We start from the raw sequence: 17,500 nt of genomic DNA, 5'->3' as shown, positions 1-17,500 counted from the left end.
TGTTCGAAGTGATGATCACAATTTGGCGGACGAAGAGAAAGCGTCAAAGCATTGTGATGAAGTGCGGTGTTATGCCTTACGTCATGTTTCACCTTCTGTTTCAGTTTCAGTTTCTCAAGGAGGCGTCACAGCGTTCGGGCAAATCCATAATTATACCACCACATCACATGATTTTTTTTTTGCCAGGGCGACGCCTGACCAACAGCATAAAACCCCAACGCGCTCAGTCCGGCCTTGAGTGTATGCTTATACACACACACACACACACACACACACACACACACACACACACACACACACACACACACACACACACACACCTAGTGCGCCTAGGAAGCGAGAGACTCTGAGCGCGCTGGTTCGAATCACGGCTTAGCCGCCGATATTTTCTCCCCCTCCACTAGACATTGAGTGGTGGTCTGGACGCTAGTAATTCGAATGAGACGATAAACCGAGGTCCCGTGTGCAGCATGCATTTAGCGCACGTAAAAGAACCCACGGCAAGAAAAGGGTTGTTCCTGGAAAAAAAAAAATTGTAGAAAAATCCACTTCGATTTGAAAGACAAATAAAACTGCACGCAGGAAAAAATACAAAAAAAAAAAAAAAAAAAAAAAAAGGATGGCGATGTAGTGTAGAGACGCGCTCTCCTTGGGGGAGAGCAGCCCAAATTTCACACAGAGAAATCTATTGTGATAAAAAGAAATACAAATACAAATATTTTTATGAACCTATCAGAATGGATTTCTTCTACATAATTTTGCCAGAGGACAGACTCTCTCGTTTGCCATGGGTTCGGTCTTTTCCAGTTAGGCCAAGTGCGTGCTGCACTCGGGAACCTCGGTTTATCGTCTCATCCGATATGGCCGGACGCTCAAGTTTGATTTACCAGTCAAACTTGGGGAGGAAGGGCAGAGAGCGGGATTCGAACCCACTTCCTTCACGGACACAATACATTGGCAGCTGAGCGTCTTAACCATTCTGCCACCAGCTTCCTTATAGCATGGGTTTGTCGGTTGTTGTCTTCAATACAGACGGAAAGCTTACATCAAATCAAATCAAAAACGCTTTGCCAGTCCACATGGAAGTTAACTCACTCAGTACGGCCAGTCCTCTCTTCTCCTCTACACAGACCCCTCGGATGTCCAGTGGGTGTCTGAATGACCCAACCTTTAGCTTCCGTCGTCAGAATTGTGGTATTCTTTGTCAACATTCACCTCTTCAGTATAAGAGCCTTCCGCTTGCAATATTTTGATGATGGTAATTGTGATGAAACGCTGTTAACGTCGTCTCTTTCGCCGTTCGTATGGAGAGAGTTAACTTGTGCCATCACAGGCTCGTTGCAAACACCAACATGTCGTAACAACAGGGTTTATAATGAGCGAAGTGCTGCACGTGTGTGTGTGTGTGTGTGTGTGTGTGTGTGTGTGTGTTGTGTGTTGTGTGTGTATGTGTGTGTGTTGTGTGTGTCTGTGTGTGTCTGTGTGTGTGTGTGTTGTGTGTGTGTGTGTGTCTGTGTGTGTGTATGTGTGTGTGTATGTGTGTGTGTTGTGTGGTGTGTGCGTGTGTGTGTGTGTGTGTGTGTGTGTGTGTGTGTGTGTGTGTGTGTGTGTAGTGTGTGTGTGTTTATGTGAGTGTATGTGTGTGTATGTGTGTGTTGTGTGTGTGTGTGTGTGTGTGTGTGTGTGTGTGTGTGTGTGTGTGTGTGTGTGTGTGTTCATGTGTGTGTATGTATGTGTTTGTGTTGTGTATGTGTGTGTGTGTGTAAGTATGTGTGTGTGTTGTGTGTGTGTGTGTGTGTGTGTGTGTGTGTGTGTGTGTGTGTGAGATACATACGTACAGACAAACATTAAAACATACACTGTGTGCTGACCAAGCCAAATTACCTGTCAAAATGCACACACACAAAAGAAATCAAAATGAAATCTAGAGTTATGAATAGAAAAGTGTTCGTTCTTATCGTAGCAACAACAATCATGATGATGATGATGATGACGATAATAATAATAATAATAATAATGAGAAGAGAAAGAGGAATCATGATAATGACGATAATGACAAAACAATACCAACAAAAACAACAACTACTACAACAACAACAAGAACCGCATTTATAAAACGCTGTCTCTTCGTGATATCCGCTTTCATTGATTTTTTTTTTTTTTTAATCATGAAAAAAGCCAAACAAATAACAGAAACAACAACAACCCCCCCCCCCCCCCCCCCCCCCGCCCCCCCTTTGCGAAAACATGAACATAAATCAGCATGTTATGTCTCACATCAAAGGGAAGGTTGCTCGTGTCTGTATCTCGTATGTCCTTCATCGAAACTAAAAACTTAGCCATCACAGCATAGTAGGGATGTGTGTGTGTGTGCAATTTATTTGAGTCCTTGTATTGGAAGGACAAGAACACTCGCTCTCCTGGAGAGAGAGAGAGAGAGAGAGAGAGAGAGAGAGAGAGAGAGAGAGAGTGTGTGTGTGTGTGTGTGTGTGTGTGTGTGTGTGTGTGTGTGTGTGTGTGTGTGTGTGTGTGTACTATAAATTATACGGTCATTTTTTTTTCTTGCATACTATCCTCATGTAATCCACCAGGTATCTCGATAGCCCAATTTTGAAATCAGTCATGACAATTCTTCTTTTTTTTCTTCTTCTTCTTCTTTCTTCTCTTTCTTTCTTTTTTTTTTTCTTTTTTTCCTAAGTGCGCCTTTTGACATGTATGTCTTCCCATAACCGATCACCGATATCGACCTCTCTTGTGCACCTGCCAAGCTGAAGCAATCGCTGACGTTAAGACCTCTTGGCTGTTACAGGTAACCCGCCTTCCTCCTCCTCCTCCTCCTCCTCCTCCTCCTCCTTCTCCTGCTCCTCCTCCCCCTCTTACTCTTCTGCCTCCCTCTCCTCCCCTCCTCCCCCTTCTCCATCCCTCCTCTATCCAATCTTCCCGTTCCTTTACAGTCCGGTGCCAACATATGACAGACCTTCTGCTTCATCTTCTGTTCTTCATCTGCTGCCGCTTCTGTTACTGCTTGGCGAGTTTCTGTTGTGTCGTTGTACCAGAGACGGTTTAACCCTTTCACCGGCCAAGCTCGCATTTATGCACAGGCGTTAGTTGAGGACCCATGTCACTGAAAGGTGACCATTCATTGGTCTGTTATCCATGAACCTACTGATCTTAATGTTTCGGTGGTAGGATAGGCTCATATTTTCTATACACCGCAGGGGGAATCCCGCAGCTATTCTTAGCCACTGTCTTTTCTGTGTTTATACCACAAGGGAATTTTGTACTCTAAATTGACTGGCGGTGAAAGGGTTAAGAATGGTTTCCAGTGATGATTGTATTTCCTTTTTTTCTTTTTTCTTTTTTTTCACAACAGATTACACTGAGATCGCCACCTGCGTGCAGTTGTTTTTTTTTTTGTTTTGTTTGTTTGTTCGTGTTTTTTTTTTTTTCTTGGCTTGTCCTGCTGTCCTGTTCTTGCTGCGGTACTGCCGTTCATTGTACTGTCGAACGGGTACTACCACTCATTGTTGTGCACTACCGCTCATTGTAGTGTGTCGAACGGGTACTACAGTTCATTGCTGCGTCAAACGGGTACTACCGTTCATTGTTGCGTCAAACGGGTACTACCGTTGTAACGGGTACTACCGCCCATTGTTGTGTCGAACGGGTACTACCGTTGAACGGGTACTACCGCTCATTGTTGTGTCGAACGGGTATTACCGTTGAACGGCTACTACCGCTTATTGTTGTGTCGAACGGGTACTACCGTTGAACGGGTACTACCGCTCATTGTTGTGTCGAACGGGTAACTACCGTTCATTGTAGTGTTAAACCGGTACTACCGTTCATTGTAGTGTCGAGCGGGTACTACGAATTCATATTAGTGTCAAACGGGTACTTTTGCTCATTGTACTGTCGAACGGGTAACTACCGTTCATTGTATTGTCGAACGGGTACTTCCGCTCATTGTAGTGTCGAACGGGTACTTCCGCTCACTGTACTGTCGAACGGGTAACTACCGTTCATTGTAGTGTAAAACGGGTACTACCGTTCATTGTAGTGTCGAACGGGTACTACCGTTTATTGTAGTGTCGAACGGGTACTGTCGTTGAAAGGGCACTACTGATCATTGTAGTGTCGAACGGGTACTGCCGTTCATTGTTGTGTCGAACGGGTACTACTGCTCATTGTTGTGTCGAACGGGTACTACAATTCATTGTAGTGTCAAACGGGTACTTCCGTTCATTGTAGTGTCGAACGGGTAACTACCGTTCATTGTTGTGTCGAACGGGTACTACCGTTCATTGTTGTGTCGAACGGGTAGGTACTACTGTTCATTGTAGTGTCGAACGGGTACTACCGTTCATTGTAGTGTCGAACGGGTAACTACCGCTCATTGTTGTGTCGACCGGGTAGGTACTACTGTTCATTGTAGTGTCGAACGGGTACTACCGCTCATTGTAGTGTCGAACGGGTACTACCGCTCATTGTTGTGTCGCACGGGTACTGCCGCTGATTGTTGTGTCGAACGGGTACTACTGCTCATTGTAGTGTCGAACGGGTACTACCGCTGATTGTTGTGTCGAACGGGTAGGTACTACCGTTCGTTGTAGTGTCGCACGGGTAACTACCGTTCATTGTTGTGTCGAACGGGTACTACCGCTCATTGTAGTGTCGAACGGGTACTACCGCTCATTGTAGTGTCGAACGGGTACTACCGTTCATTGTTGTGTCGAACGGGTAGGTACTACTGTTCATTGTAGTGTCGAACGGGTACTACCGTTCATTGTAGTGTCGAACGGGTAACTACCGCTCATTGTTGTGTCGAACGGGTACTACCGTTCATTGTAGTGTCAAACGGGTACTTCCGCTCATTGTAGTGTCGAACGGGTAACTGCCGTTCGTTGTTTGTGTCAAACGGGTACTACCGCTCATTGTAGTGTCGAACGAGTACTACAGTTCATCGTTGTGTCGAACGGGTACTTCCGCTCATTGTAGTGTCGAACGAGTACTACAGTTCATCGTTGTGTCAAACGGGTACTACCGCTCATTGTAGTGTCGAACGAGTACTACAGTTCATCGTTGTGTCAAACGGGTACTACCGCTCATTGTAGTGTCGAACGGGTACTACCGTTCATTGTTGTGTCAAACGGGTAGGTACTACCGCTCATTGTAGTGTCGAACGAGTACTACAGTTCATCGTTGTGTCGAACGGGTACTTCCGTTCGTTGTTGTGTCGGGATTGTGTCAGCCTGGTTGATCACTGTAGCGGGTGGGGGGCGGGGGCGGGGGCGGGGGGAGGGGGCTGTTCTGCTGTCACCTGCTGTCTGGCCTCTCCCTCCGGAGCTTACATTAATTAATAATCCAATTCTTTGTTGTGTACGATGCAGGGCAGGGCAGGGCGGGAAAGGGCAACACTTACGGTGATAAAGAAAGGTGCAGCCAGCAGCCCAGCCAGTCTCGGGAAAGAAAAAAAATAAAGATCTGTGTGTGTGTGTGTGTGTGTGTGTGTGTGTGTGTGTGTGTGTGTGTATGTGTGTCTATGAGTCTCAGAGAGAGAGAGAGAGAGAGAGAGAGAGATAAGCCCCCTTACTAACGACAATTATGGCTTCGTCACAGCATCGCCAGAGTTAGTGAGCATCCCGCTCACAGTGGAGACGACCATCACATCCCTTCCAACGACAGTTCCCTAAAGAATCAATATGTCGACAACGAGGACCTTGAAAAGTATTCATGGAAGTGGAGGGGAAACTGAAACTGAGAAATCAGGTGCATTTATCTTCTCTGTATCTGCACTGATAAGAAATGTTCGACGGGCGCCATAGCCGAATGGTTAAAGCGTTGGACTTTCGATCTGAGGGTCCCGGGTTCGAATCACGGTGACGGCGCCTGGTGGGTAAAGGGTGGAGATTTTTACGATCTCCCAGGTCAACATATGTGCAGACCTGCCAGTGCCTGAACCCCCTTTGTGTGTATACGCAAGCATAAGATCAAATACGCACGTTAAAGATCCTGTAATCCATGTCAGCGTTCGGTGGGTTATGGAAACAAGAACATACCCAGCATGCACACCCCCGAAAACGGAGTATGGCTGCCTACATGGCGGGGTAAAAACGGTCATTCACGTAAAAAGCCCACTCGCGTATATACGAGTGAACGTGGGAGTTGAAGCCCACGAACGCAGAAGAAGAAGAAATGTTAACCATGGTTATGACGATGACGGGACTCCTTATAGAGGTGGTTTGTTCATGTGTGACGGACTGACTGTATGGCAAGGCTGTGTGCTCTGCGCTTCTTCTCTAAATATGTCTTGGTGACATAGACTCGATGGACACAGGCACATGAAGTGTTGGCAAAAAAACAACAACAAAAAAAACAAAAAAACGTGAGCAACACTCAAATAAAACGCATCCGTGTGAAATGGATGACCCGTCACTGTGTGGTCCTCCAGGTTGCCAGCTGCATTGCTTGGTTCTAACTTTTTGACAGATACACGTGACTAAACGCCTACGTTGACCGAACTACTCCGCCATTGGTCAGTTCCATACTACACACACAGTTAGTAGTAGCGGGTTACGACCATACTAGGCTCTTCCGTTCGCCGAGCAATGCAACTGGCTCCACTCTGGTCTCCAAAGTAAAGCCCACAGTGCGCTCAACCCTAAATAAAAGCCGGCTGCGGGACAGAAAAAAACAACAACCCACATCTGATGAGATTTGAACCCGCGTGCTCTCAGTCGTTAGTTCGAGACGCTAATGCTTTTGCAACGGTGGCTTGGTGAAACAATATCGATATACATTCACGGGGACTGACAGGGATTACTCCTTCTTCTTCTGCGTTCACTCGTATGTACACGAGTGGGCTTTTACGTGTATGACCGTTTTTACCCCGCCATGTAGGCAGCCATACTCCGTTTTCGGGGGGTGTGCATGCTGGGTATGTTCTTGTTTCCATAACTCACCGAACGCTGACATGGATTACAGGATCTTTAACGTGCGTATTTGATCTTCTGCTTGCACATACACACGAAGGGGGTTCAGGCACTAGCAGGTCTGCACATATGTTGACCTGGGAGATCGTAAAAATCTCCACCCTTTACCCACCAGGCGCCGTCACCGTGATTCGAACCCGGGACCCTCAGATTGACAGTCCAACGCTTTAACCACTCGGCTATTGCGCCCGTCTGGGATTACTCCATTCTGACAGAAATATCCACAGGTGAGGTCAGGAAAATTATTCCGAAGGAAGAAAATAAAACCGTGGCCAGATGCGACTTCCAAAACTATTTGTCAAGAATCAAGAATATCTAATCTTTTCACCCCTTTTGGGGCATGGAGGATATTATATAACAGCAATAGTATTTTACACCAAAATTAAACATACACAATTAAAATAACATAACTATCAGAAACAGAATACGAACTATTTGAACACAACATCGAGAACGCCCTTAGTATCATCCACGCAAAGTTCCAAAGGTGTTTCTGTGAGTAACCAAGGATGTTCAGACTGACCAGAACGTATCTTCAGATAAGGACCTGACAACAGTTGAGGGAACTGCTCTCAAGATTTTCATGTGGCTCGGGCAAACACAATCTTAAATTTATCTCCAAACTACATTCACGTTAAAACTCTGTTGCATGGAGATCCTGTTCTCCAAAATCATACAAATATATTCATATTTCAGACTGTTCACCAGTTTATCTCCGATTCAAATAGATTTTAGCTTAGAAAGTATTGTGAAGAAAGGGTACAACATGATTATATTCGTAAAATATATGTTGGATTTATTTGACTGGCCAAATATTCAAAGTTGAATGGATTGGCCAATGATCTGTTAGAATTTCTCCTCTCCCCTCTGTTCCTCCTCTCCCACCACCTTACCCACCATTCTTCTAAATTTTCTTCTTCTTCTGCTTCGTGTTTTTCTTCTATTAGGCCAATTACTCTGGTGGTGATAAGTTTAATCTCATGTTAATATTGATATTAACATTATTTTACTATATTATGTACTATTTGTTTATTTGTTTTATTTCATTATTTCATTAATTACTGTTTATGAATGTTATTTGATACAAGTCATAATATGGTTCATCAGCCGTCATGATAGAATTGAAGTGCAACGTTGTGAGCACAGTATAAGCTTTAAGCTTGTTGATGCTCTTTTATCATTCATTGCATTGTAATCATGTGTATTGTTGAATAATTAAAGATTATTTAAACCAACTGCTCTTAATTCTTTAAAGAAAGAAAAAGAAGAAAAAAAAACGAAACGAAATACGTGGAACACACACAAGCATAAAGCAAACCAACAGGGAACATGCCCATACAAGGGAGAGAAATCCTGCACAGAGACGCAACAATTAAGATGCAGTAAACAGCGTGCCATTGAGGCAGCAGATGCCTCGCTATATCCCAAAATAAAAGATGAGATGTATCGAGAAACGGTGTCCGCGCAAGTTCTGGGCCATCCCGGCCTGACGGGGAATGAATGTTGCCAATCACCTGGCCAGGAACACAATCAATGGAGCAACGTCAACAACCTCTTCATCCCTTTCCCTGGACATGAAACCCATTGGCAAAATGGTTTTATCTCTGGGAGGGAAAAGGGATGATCGAGCTGACAATCAACTCTTTCAGAATGGACCCCCGGGGGCTTTTAACGACATGTCTCCGGCATTTGTTTGGAGACATGACATCACATCATAACGCTCAGCGGTTTTATGTCATTCAGACAGAACAGGGGTGCTGTGATGGGTGTACGTCATACAAGACCTATGCCCATCACAGCTCACTCAGCCCTTCCTGCCTTTTATCCAAGCTCTCTTTTCGCCACTGGTATGTTTCGCGGCACGCGATGAACGGCAGCGATGGTCAGACTGAACAGGGTATGGAAGAGCAACATCAGATTCCACACAAAATTCCTGCTCAACAAGTCACTGGTGGTCTCCATCCTCTTATATGGATGTGAGACATGGACACTGATGGCAGAAACAGAAAGAAGAATCCAAGCATTCGAAACCAAGTGCTTGAGGAGACTACTACACATCTCCTACAAGGAGCACAAGACCAATGACTATGTGCGGAACCTGGTCAGCAACCTTGTTGGGCCCCAAGAACCGCTGCTGGGGAATGTCAAACGACGGAAGATGGCATGGTTTGGTCACGTCATACGACATAACACCCTCTCCAAAACCATCCTGCAAGGGACTGTATTGGGAGGGCGCAGACGGGGGCGGCAGAGAAAGAGCTGGTCCGACAACGTCAAGGAATGGACCAAAATGACGATGCCAGATCTCCTCACGACAGCTGCCAACAGAACGGCGTGGCGAGCTATGACATCTTCCTCATGTCCCCCCAACGACCCCAGCGGTCGAGGGAATGAGTGAGTGATGTTTCGCGAGCCTCAAAAGCACATTTGCAACGATCAGCATTCACTGAATGCTCACCACAAAGCAGTACAGTCAGCGGTGTGTGACAATAACACTGATACTGTGTGTAGATTGGTGTGACGAAGGTTAGAGTTTGTATTCACTGAATGCTCACCACAAAGCAATTCAGTCAGCTCTGTTCGACAACAATAATCATTGAGACAGAGAGGGACACAAACAGAAAGAGAGAGAGGAACATATACAGAGAGAGAGGGACACAGAGAGAGAGGGAGGGACACACGCACACACACACACACACACACACACACACACACACACACACACACACACACACACATGGACAAACAAAGAGAGAGAGGGACACATACAGAGAGAGAGGGACACATGCAGAGAGATCAAAGAAACTGTCTTCAAGGCACGCAAACGTGACCACATCTCTCCTCTCCTCGCAGAACTGCACTGGCTGCCTGTCTGTCTCTTTCAGAATACAATATAAGATTGCCACTGTTTGTTATAATGTCATCTCTGGCTCTGCTCCTCCTTATTTTCAGGAACTCCTCCATATCTACATTCCGTCTGTCTCGGTCTCTGCGTTCCTCCTATCTTCTTCTTCTTTGCGTTCGACAGCTACGCAGTCAGGGTCGAAGTCCGAGGGATGCCACAAACTCGGACGTCCGGTGAAGATCGGCTGCCGTCCCCCAGAGCTTGGTGTTGAGGTCAGCACCCACAGGCCAGGACTACTGCCGCATCTTCTCATACAGGGGGACAGTCTTGGAGAATATGGGATGGGGTCTGGTCAGCCTGGCCGCAATCACATATGGATGTGGCTGCCACTCCAATCCTCTTCAGGTGTGCTCGGAGGCCGCAGTGTCCTGTGCGAAGGCGGTAGATGGTAGTCTGGTGTCTTCTCTCCAGTGTCCTGATGGGATCTTGGTGTGCCTGGTAGCCTCCGTTCAGGGTGACCCAGCCTCTTCGGAATCTGCTGCGGAGGAGAGTTTTTGCTTCGTTCCTCCTATGACACTCGCATTTTTTTTTGCATAGGCGAAAGAAACTCCATGGGGAACGTGCTTTCTCTTTCATTGGGCCCCTTTCATTGGACCTGTCATCTGTAAGAAACTCCTTTTATTCTGTCCGACACGCTCAGTCTTTGTCCTCATTCAAATCGGCTCTCAAAACTCACATTTTCCACAGTTGTGATGATTAGTTTCCGCGCCCTGTGTTTCTGTCTGCGATTGTTGGTGGGTGGAAAGAGAAATGGGGCTATATCGGTATGAATGCCTGGTGTGTGTGTGTGTGTGTGTGTGTGTGTGTGTGTGTGTGTGAGTGAGACCTGTTTATTTTGTGATGCATATAGGAAAATGAATGTTGTGAAGTGTATCTGCATCACTTTATATATGTGTAATTGTATTTGTAAACGCTCTGGGCTCTCCAGAGATAGGGCGTCCGAATATTCATTATTATTATTATTATTATAAATAAAAATCAGGCTGTTGAGAAAGACTGAGGTGTAGACAGAAATACAGACAGATAGTTTTAGTTTCAGTGTCTGCAAGGAGGCGTCAATACGTTCAGGACAAATCCATATACGCTGCAACACATCTGCAAAGCAGACAGAGATGCATGACAGCAGCATAAGCCCAACGCGCATAGTCAGACCTTGATTGATTAAGTGCCTGCAGTTTTTTATGTATCGTTCACACACATGACGATGATCATAGGAACTAAACAAAAACTCTCTTCCATCACAACTGACACAATCAAACTTGGCAGAACATCCATCCCTCTTTCCATTTCAGTCAGGAACCTCGGCGTTGTCCTTGACAACACACTGTCCATGCAACAATTTATCAGACATGTCAATCCTGCTACTGTCAATTGCGGCGCATCAGTTCCATCCGGAAATATCTGTCCACTGACGCAACATCTAGACTTGTCGTTTCTCTCATTGTCTCTCGCCTTGACTACTGTAACTCTCTATTGTCTGGTTTGCCTGTTTCATCCATTCAGTCCCTTCAGCGCATACAAAACTCTGCCCGACTGGTCCTCAGAAAGAGAAGATCTGAGCACATCACTCCTCTTTTGCAACATCTCCACTGGCCCCCTGTCTCACACAGAATAAAGACAAGATCAGCACTCTATGTTATAAATGTATTCACAAATCTGCCCCTTCCTATCTCTGCAGCTGCCTTCACCTCTACACTCCATATCGCTCACTACGATCAGCTTCGGATCCACTATGTTTACGCATACCCAGATTCAAACACTCGACTGTTGGCCGCCGTTCTTTCTCTGTCTCTGGAACTTGCAATTGGAATGAACTTCCTCTTTCGCTTCGTCAAGTCTCCACACTCAGCTCTTTCAAGTCTGGCCTTAAAAACCCACCTCTTCCCAAAACAGCCTCCCTTCCCTGCCTCTTCCTTGTCTTCAGTTTCTCCAGTTTTAAGAGTTATGCATGCGTGTGAATGACTGGTGCGAAAGCGCTTTGATTTGTCTCTGCACAAGATTCAGCGCTATATAAATAAAATTAGTAGTAGTAGTAGTATCATTTCTTCCTGCAAAATTTTGCCAGTGGACAACACTCGATCTTGTTGCCGTGGGTTGTTGTTTGTTTTTGTTTTAGTGCGCCAAGCGCGCGCTGCACACGAGACATCACTTTCTTCCGTTTCATCTGATTGATTACATGTCTGATTTTCCAGTCAAACGTGAGAGAAAGGGGTGGGGCGAGAGGGCGCGGAATGGAACCCAGACCATCCTCACAGACACCGTATTGGCAGGGAAGCATCTTAACCATTCTGCCACCTTCCTGCCGAGAGAGACAGACAAACAGAGAGACAGAGAGAGAGAGACAAACAGAGACAGAGAACAAGAACAAGAACAAAACTTTAATCTCCAGGCCTCCGGCCCTTAGAAAGAGGTCGAAAGTACACAATATGGTGATCACTCAGCCACAACAAAATGTAAAATACGTACTAACTTAACCTGTAGAACAAAAGTGCTTCTCGTGCAAAGTAAATTAATTCTAACTTTCATCATTGTTGTCACAGAATTCCTGTCGTATCTTCAGTGCATTAAATATATAAATGCATATTTTACGAATACTGTAAACAGAACCATTCTTCATCAAGTGAACATACGATTGACCTTCAGAGTTCAGATGTTTTTGCCGCAGGTTATTGTAAAGGACACAATTGTTTACAATTGTTTGTGTGTGTGTGTGTGTGTGTGTGTGTGTCTGTGTGTGTGTGTGTCTGTGTGTGTGTCTGTGTCTGTGTCTGTGTCTGTGTGAATCTGTGTGTCTGTGTGTCTGAGAGAGAGCAAGAGAGAGAGCAAGAGAGAGAGGGCAGGTATCTCTTGTCTGACAATGGCACACGAATGGTTGGCGTGACGGCTGTGCATGACGCGGGCCCCCCCCCACCACACAGTGTTGTTGACTCATCTTCTCCCTATGGTAACTGCCACGCACCAGAACAAGAAAAGGAAAAGACTGGGTTTGATAGATAGATAGATTGATGGACGGGTGGAAACGCCCACGCACGCAGACACACAGACACACACACACACACAGACACACACACACACACACGCACGCACACAAACAAAGCACACCACACACACACAACTACACACACATGCACACACACACACACACACACACTACACACACACTACACACACACACACACACACACACACACACATATACACACACACACACTACACACACACACACACACACACACACACACACTACACACACACACACACACACACACACACACACACACACTACACACACACACACACACACACACACACACACACACACCCTCTCCCCCACACACACACACACTGAAGAAGAAAACCCATCACCAGACAGACAGACGCACGCGCGCGCGCACACACACAAACAAAACACACCACACACACACAACTACACACACATGCACACACACACACACACACACTACACACACACACACACACACACACACACACACACACACACACACACATATACACACACACACACAAACACACACCCTCTCCCCCACACATACACACTGAAGAAGAAAAACCCATCACCAGACAGACAGACGCAGAGAGAAGGGCGGGGGGGGGGAGCGGGGGGGATGTGGGGGGGTGGGGGGGGGAGGATGGGGGGGGCCGGCACACGGGAAGGGTCATCTTCTTACTGCCATAGATCCAGACAGGAGGACCACCATCACCATGGAGACGATGACCCCTCTCTCTCTCTCTCTCTCTCTCTCTCTCTCTCTCTCTCTCTCTCTCTCAGTGACCTCGACCCAAATATTACGTGTACAACCCACACCATCTAGTAGTCTATCTTCTGCTGCGAAATTATCTATGCGTCCAATGAATAATGAAATAGTTCCATGTGTATTATTCATTCTGTTGTACTATTCCCGCCGGCAACCATTGGCATGAGCGAAAAAAATGAGGTTTTCTTTTTGTTTTGTTTTTTTCCTTTTTTTGTGTGTGTGTGTGCGCTCGGAAGTGTGTGTGTGTGTGTGTGTGTGTGTGTGTGTGTGTGTGTGTGTGTAAGAGAGAGAGAGAGGAAGAGAGCAAGCGAGAGAGAGAGAGAGGGAGAAAGAGAGAGAAAGAGAAAGAGAGAGAGAGAAAGAGAGAGAAAGTGAAAGAGAGAGAGACGTGGGTCAAACCTCGCTGTTTTCAACTCCGAACACAGATCCCTGGATTACCGGCAAGGCTTCATTTTTTTTTTTTTTTTTCTAATAATCATTTTATTTTATTATAATGATTAGATCTTTTCAATGATAATATGTGTCGTTGTGTCGTAGTTAGTTAGGTTGTGTACATGCTTTTATTTTATGCGCTTTATTTTCATGTGTAATGGTGTGTGTGTGTGTGTGTGTGTGTGTGTGTGTGTGTGTGTGTGTGTGTGTGTCTGTGGTCTGTGTTTGTGTCTGTGTTTTGTCACTGCTTTGGCTTTTTTGCCCTGAGGGCTGGATGTAAAAAAAAAAAAAAAAAAAACACAACAACAACAGCAAGAACAAAAACAGCTGTGTTTACTCTACAACCCTCGTAAAATAAAAATTCGCTTCGTTACGTTTCCAAAACTGCTTGGCTCTTGTCCGTTTGAAAGATTTGTTAACAAAACTGCTGTCCATATGAAAGGGAAAAAAACAAACAAAAAGAAAAAAAACCAACATTCTACTATTCGTCAAAACTGAGCACAAACTGATCATGGTTCGTTCACGTAAGAAAAAAACAAAGCACTCGGAAATCTAACATGTAGTCCCACCCTCTTGTCGGATGGAAAATATTTGTCTTTGTATATCTCTGTGTGAAATTCGGGCTACTCTCCCCAGGGACAGCGCGTCGCTACACTACAGTACCACCCTTTTTTTTCTTTTTCTTTTTTTCTTTTTTTTCTTTTTTTTTGTATTTTTTCCTGCGTGCAGTTTTATTTGTTTTTTTCTATCAAAGTGGATTTTTCTACAGAATTTTGCCAGGAACAACCCTTTTGTTGCCGTGGGTTCTTTTACGTGCGCTGAGAGCATGTTGCACACGGGACCTCGGTTTATCGTCTCATCCGAATGACTAGCGTCCAGACCACCGCTCAAGGTCTAGTGGGGGGAGGAGAAAGTATCGGCAGCTGAGCCGTGATTCGAACCAGCGTGCTCAGATTCTCTCGCTTCCTAGGCGGACGCGTTACCTCTAGGCCATCACTCCGCATGCCTGTCTTCTAAAACAAAGCAAAAACTAAACAAATAACCAATCAATCAGTATCAGTAGCTCAAGGAGGCGTCACTGCGTTCGGACAAATCCATATACGCTACAACACATCTGCCAAGCAGATGCCTGACCAGCAGCGTAACCCAACGCGCTTAGTCAGGCCTTGAGAAAAAAGAGATAATAATAATAATATAGAATAAATGGAAATGAAAAGACAATAATGATGACTAATAAGCAAATAAGCAAAAAAATGTAAAACATGCACACACACACACACACACACACACACACACACACACACACACACACACACATGCTTAACAGATATGCAACAAACGTGCAGCTTCACAGATATGAAAGTACAAAACACAATACACATAAACGTACACGAGCCCCGACACACACACACACACACACACACACACACACACAAAATAATTACACTGCACAACCAATCAAACAAAAGCAAAACAGCAAAATGCCATGGGCTTTTTCTTTTTTTCTTTTTTTTGTTCTTTTTTCTTTTTTTTCTTTTTTTTTGCAGTGCGCCAAATGCGTGTTGCACACAAGGCTTGTGTTTAATCGTCTCATCCGAATGTGGCCAGACGCTTAGTTTTGATTTTCCTGTATAATATATATATATATATATATAGAGAGAGAGAGAGAGAGAGAGAGAGAGAGAGAGAGAGAGAGAGAGAGAGAGAGAGAGAGAGAGAGAGAAACTTGTGAGAAAGGGGCGAGAGCGGGACTGGAACCCTAGCCCTTACGCACTATCACTGTACTGGCAAGACAAGTGTCTTTCCAATTCTGTCAACTCCCTCCTTCATGAGGCCAATGTGGCATAAGTGGAATCACATCTGTGTGTGTGTGTGTGTGTGTGTGTGTGTGTGTGTGTGTGTGTCTTTATCAGTGGTGGCATTGACGTCGGGCGCAATAGCCGAGCGTTGGACTTTCAATCTGAGCTGCCCCGGGTTCGAATCTCCGTAACGGAGGCCTGGTGGGTAAAGGGTGGAGATTTTTCCGCGATCTCTCAGGTCAGCATAATTATGTGCAGACCTGCTTGTGGTGCCTGAATCCCCTCCGTGTGTATACCGCAAGCAGATGATCCAAATACGCACGTTAAAAGATCCTGTAATTCATGTCAGCGTTCCGTTGGATTATGGAAACGTGAACATACTCAGGCATGCACACCCCCGAAAACAGAGTATGGCTGCCTACGCGGGTGGGGAGTAAACACGGTTATACACGAAAAACCCCACTCATGTACATTCGAGAGAACGTGGGAGTTGCAGCCTTCGAAGGAGAAGAAGAAGAATTGATTTTGCTGGGGGGGAAAAAAAAAAAGGATCCAACCCCCGAGAAGAAAGAAAAGTTCCCAATTAAAAGAAGGACGAATTGAATGGCATCCTGACCTACAATGTCAGTCTTATCCCAGCGAGGTTTCATTAATCAGTAGCAGCATAGTATATAGGGGATCAGAGTGGGGCTGCTGTGGAAAGTAGATCGAACTCGCAACCATTTGGTCTATATATATATGTATATATATATATATATATATATATATATATATATATATATATATATATATATATATATATATATTCAGAGAACCCACTCCAGACTGTAAATAGCACATGTTCGTTCGCGGAGTATTGATAGGCGCTGGGGCGAGGAAAAAAAACAAAACAAAAAAAAAACAAAAAAAACACGCTCTTTTGAGGGGGATAAGACTACGAGTTCTGGAATATTCAACTAAAAACAGAACTCAGAACTCAAAACGTTTGTATTCAAGGATTAAGATTTTAGGCATAGCCTATTCTTCCAATCTGTCCTCGCTAATCTACATCTATTATAAATAGCACAGACATAAATGAAAGGAAAAGGTTTTCATGCAGAAGGGTGTACATAATGAAGAAAACAACCCCCCCCCCCCTCGACACCCCCACACCCGTGCACACACATGCATACACAAACTGACGCTCGCGCGCGAGCGCACACACATACATACCCACACACGCACGCACACACACTGGCAGCACCCCGTCCCTCCCCACACACACTAAGATTGACAGATGGATAGAAGTGAAGAGAGAGGGGTGAGAGAGAGAGAGAGAGAGAGAGAGAGAGAGAGAGAGAGAGAGGATTCGAGTTTATCCTTATCTTTTCTGCACACTATACATGTTCCAATTCAGAATTCAACTCCATACAAAATAATCAATGGTTGCAATTTACAACTCAACATTGACAGGAAAATCTGAATTGCGTGCGTGCGTGCGTGCGTGCGTGCGTGCGTGCGTGCGTGCGTGCGTGCGTGCGTGCGTGCGTGCGTGCGTGCGTGCGTGTGTGTGTGTGTGTGTGTGTGTGTGTGTGTGTGTGTGTGTGTGTGTGTGTG

General features: G+C 45.3%; 1 protein-coding gene across 1 annotated transcript in view; it reads right to left on the bottom strand.

Moving 5' to 3' along the window:
- Positions 1 to 17,500, bottom strand: part of LOC143300277 (uncharacterized) — a 1,018,322-nt gene that overhangs the window by 831,398 nt on the left and 169,424 nt on the right. The window lies entirely within an intron of this gene.

Source organism: Babylonia areolata, chromosome 26 (assembly GCF_041734735.1).
Source record: "Babylonia areolata isolate BAREFJ2019XMU chromosome 26, ASM4173473v1, whole genome shotgun sequence".
NCBI lineage: Eukaryota > Metazoa > Mollusca > Gastropoda > Neogastropoda > Buccinidae > Babylonia > Babylonia areolata.
This window is presented reverse-complemented; position numbering and strand designations above follow the sequence as displayed.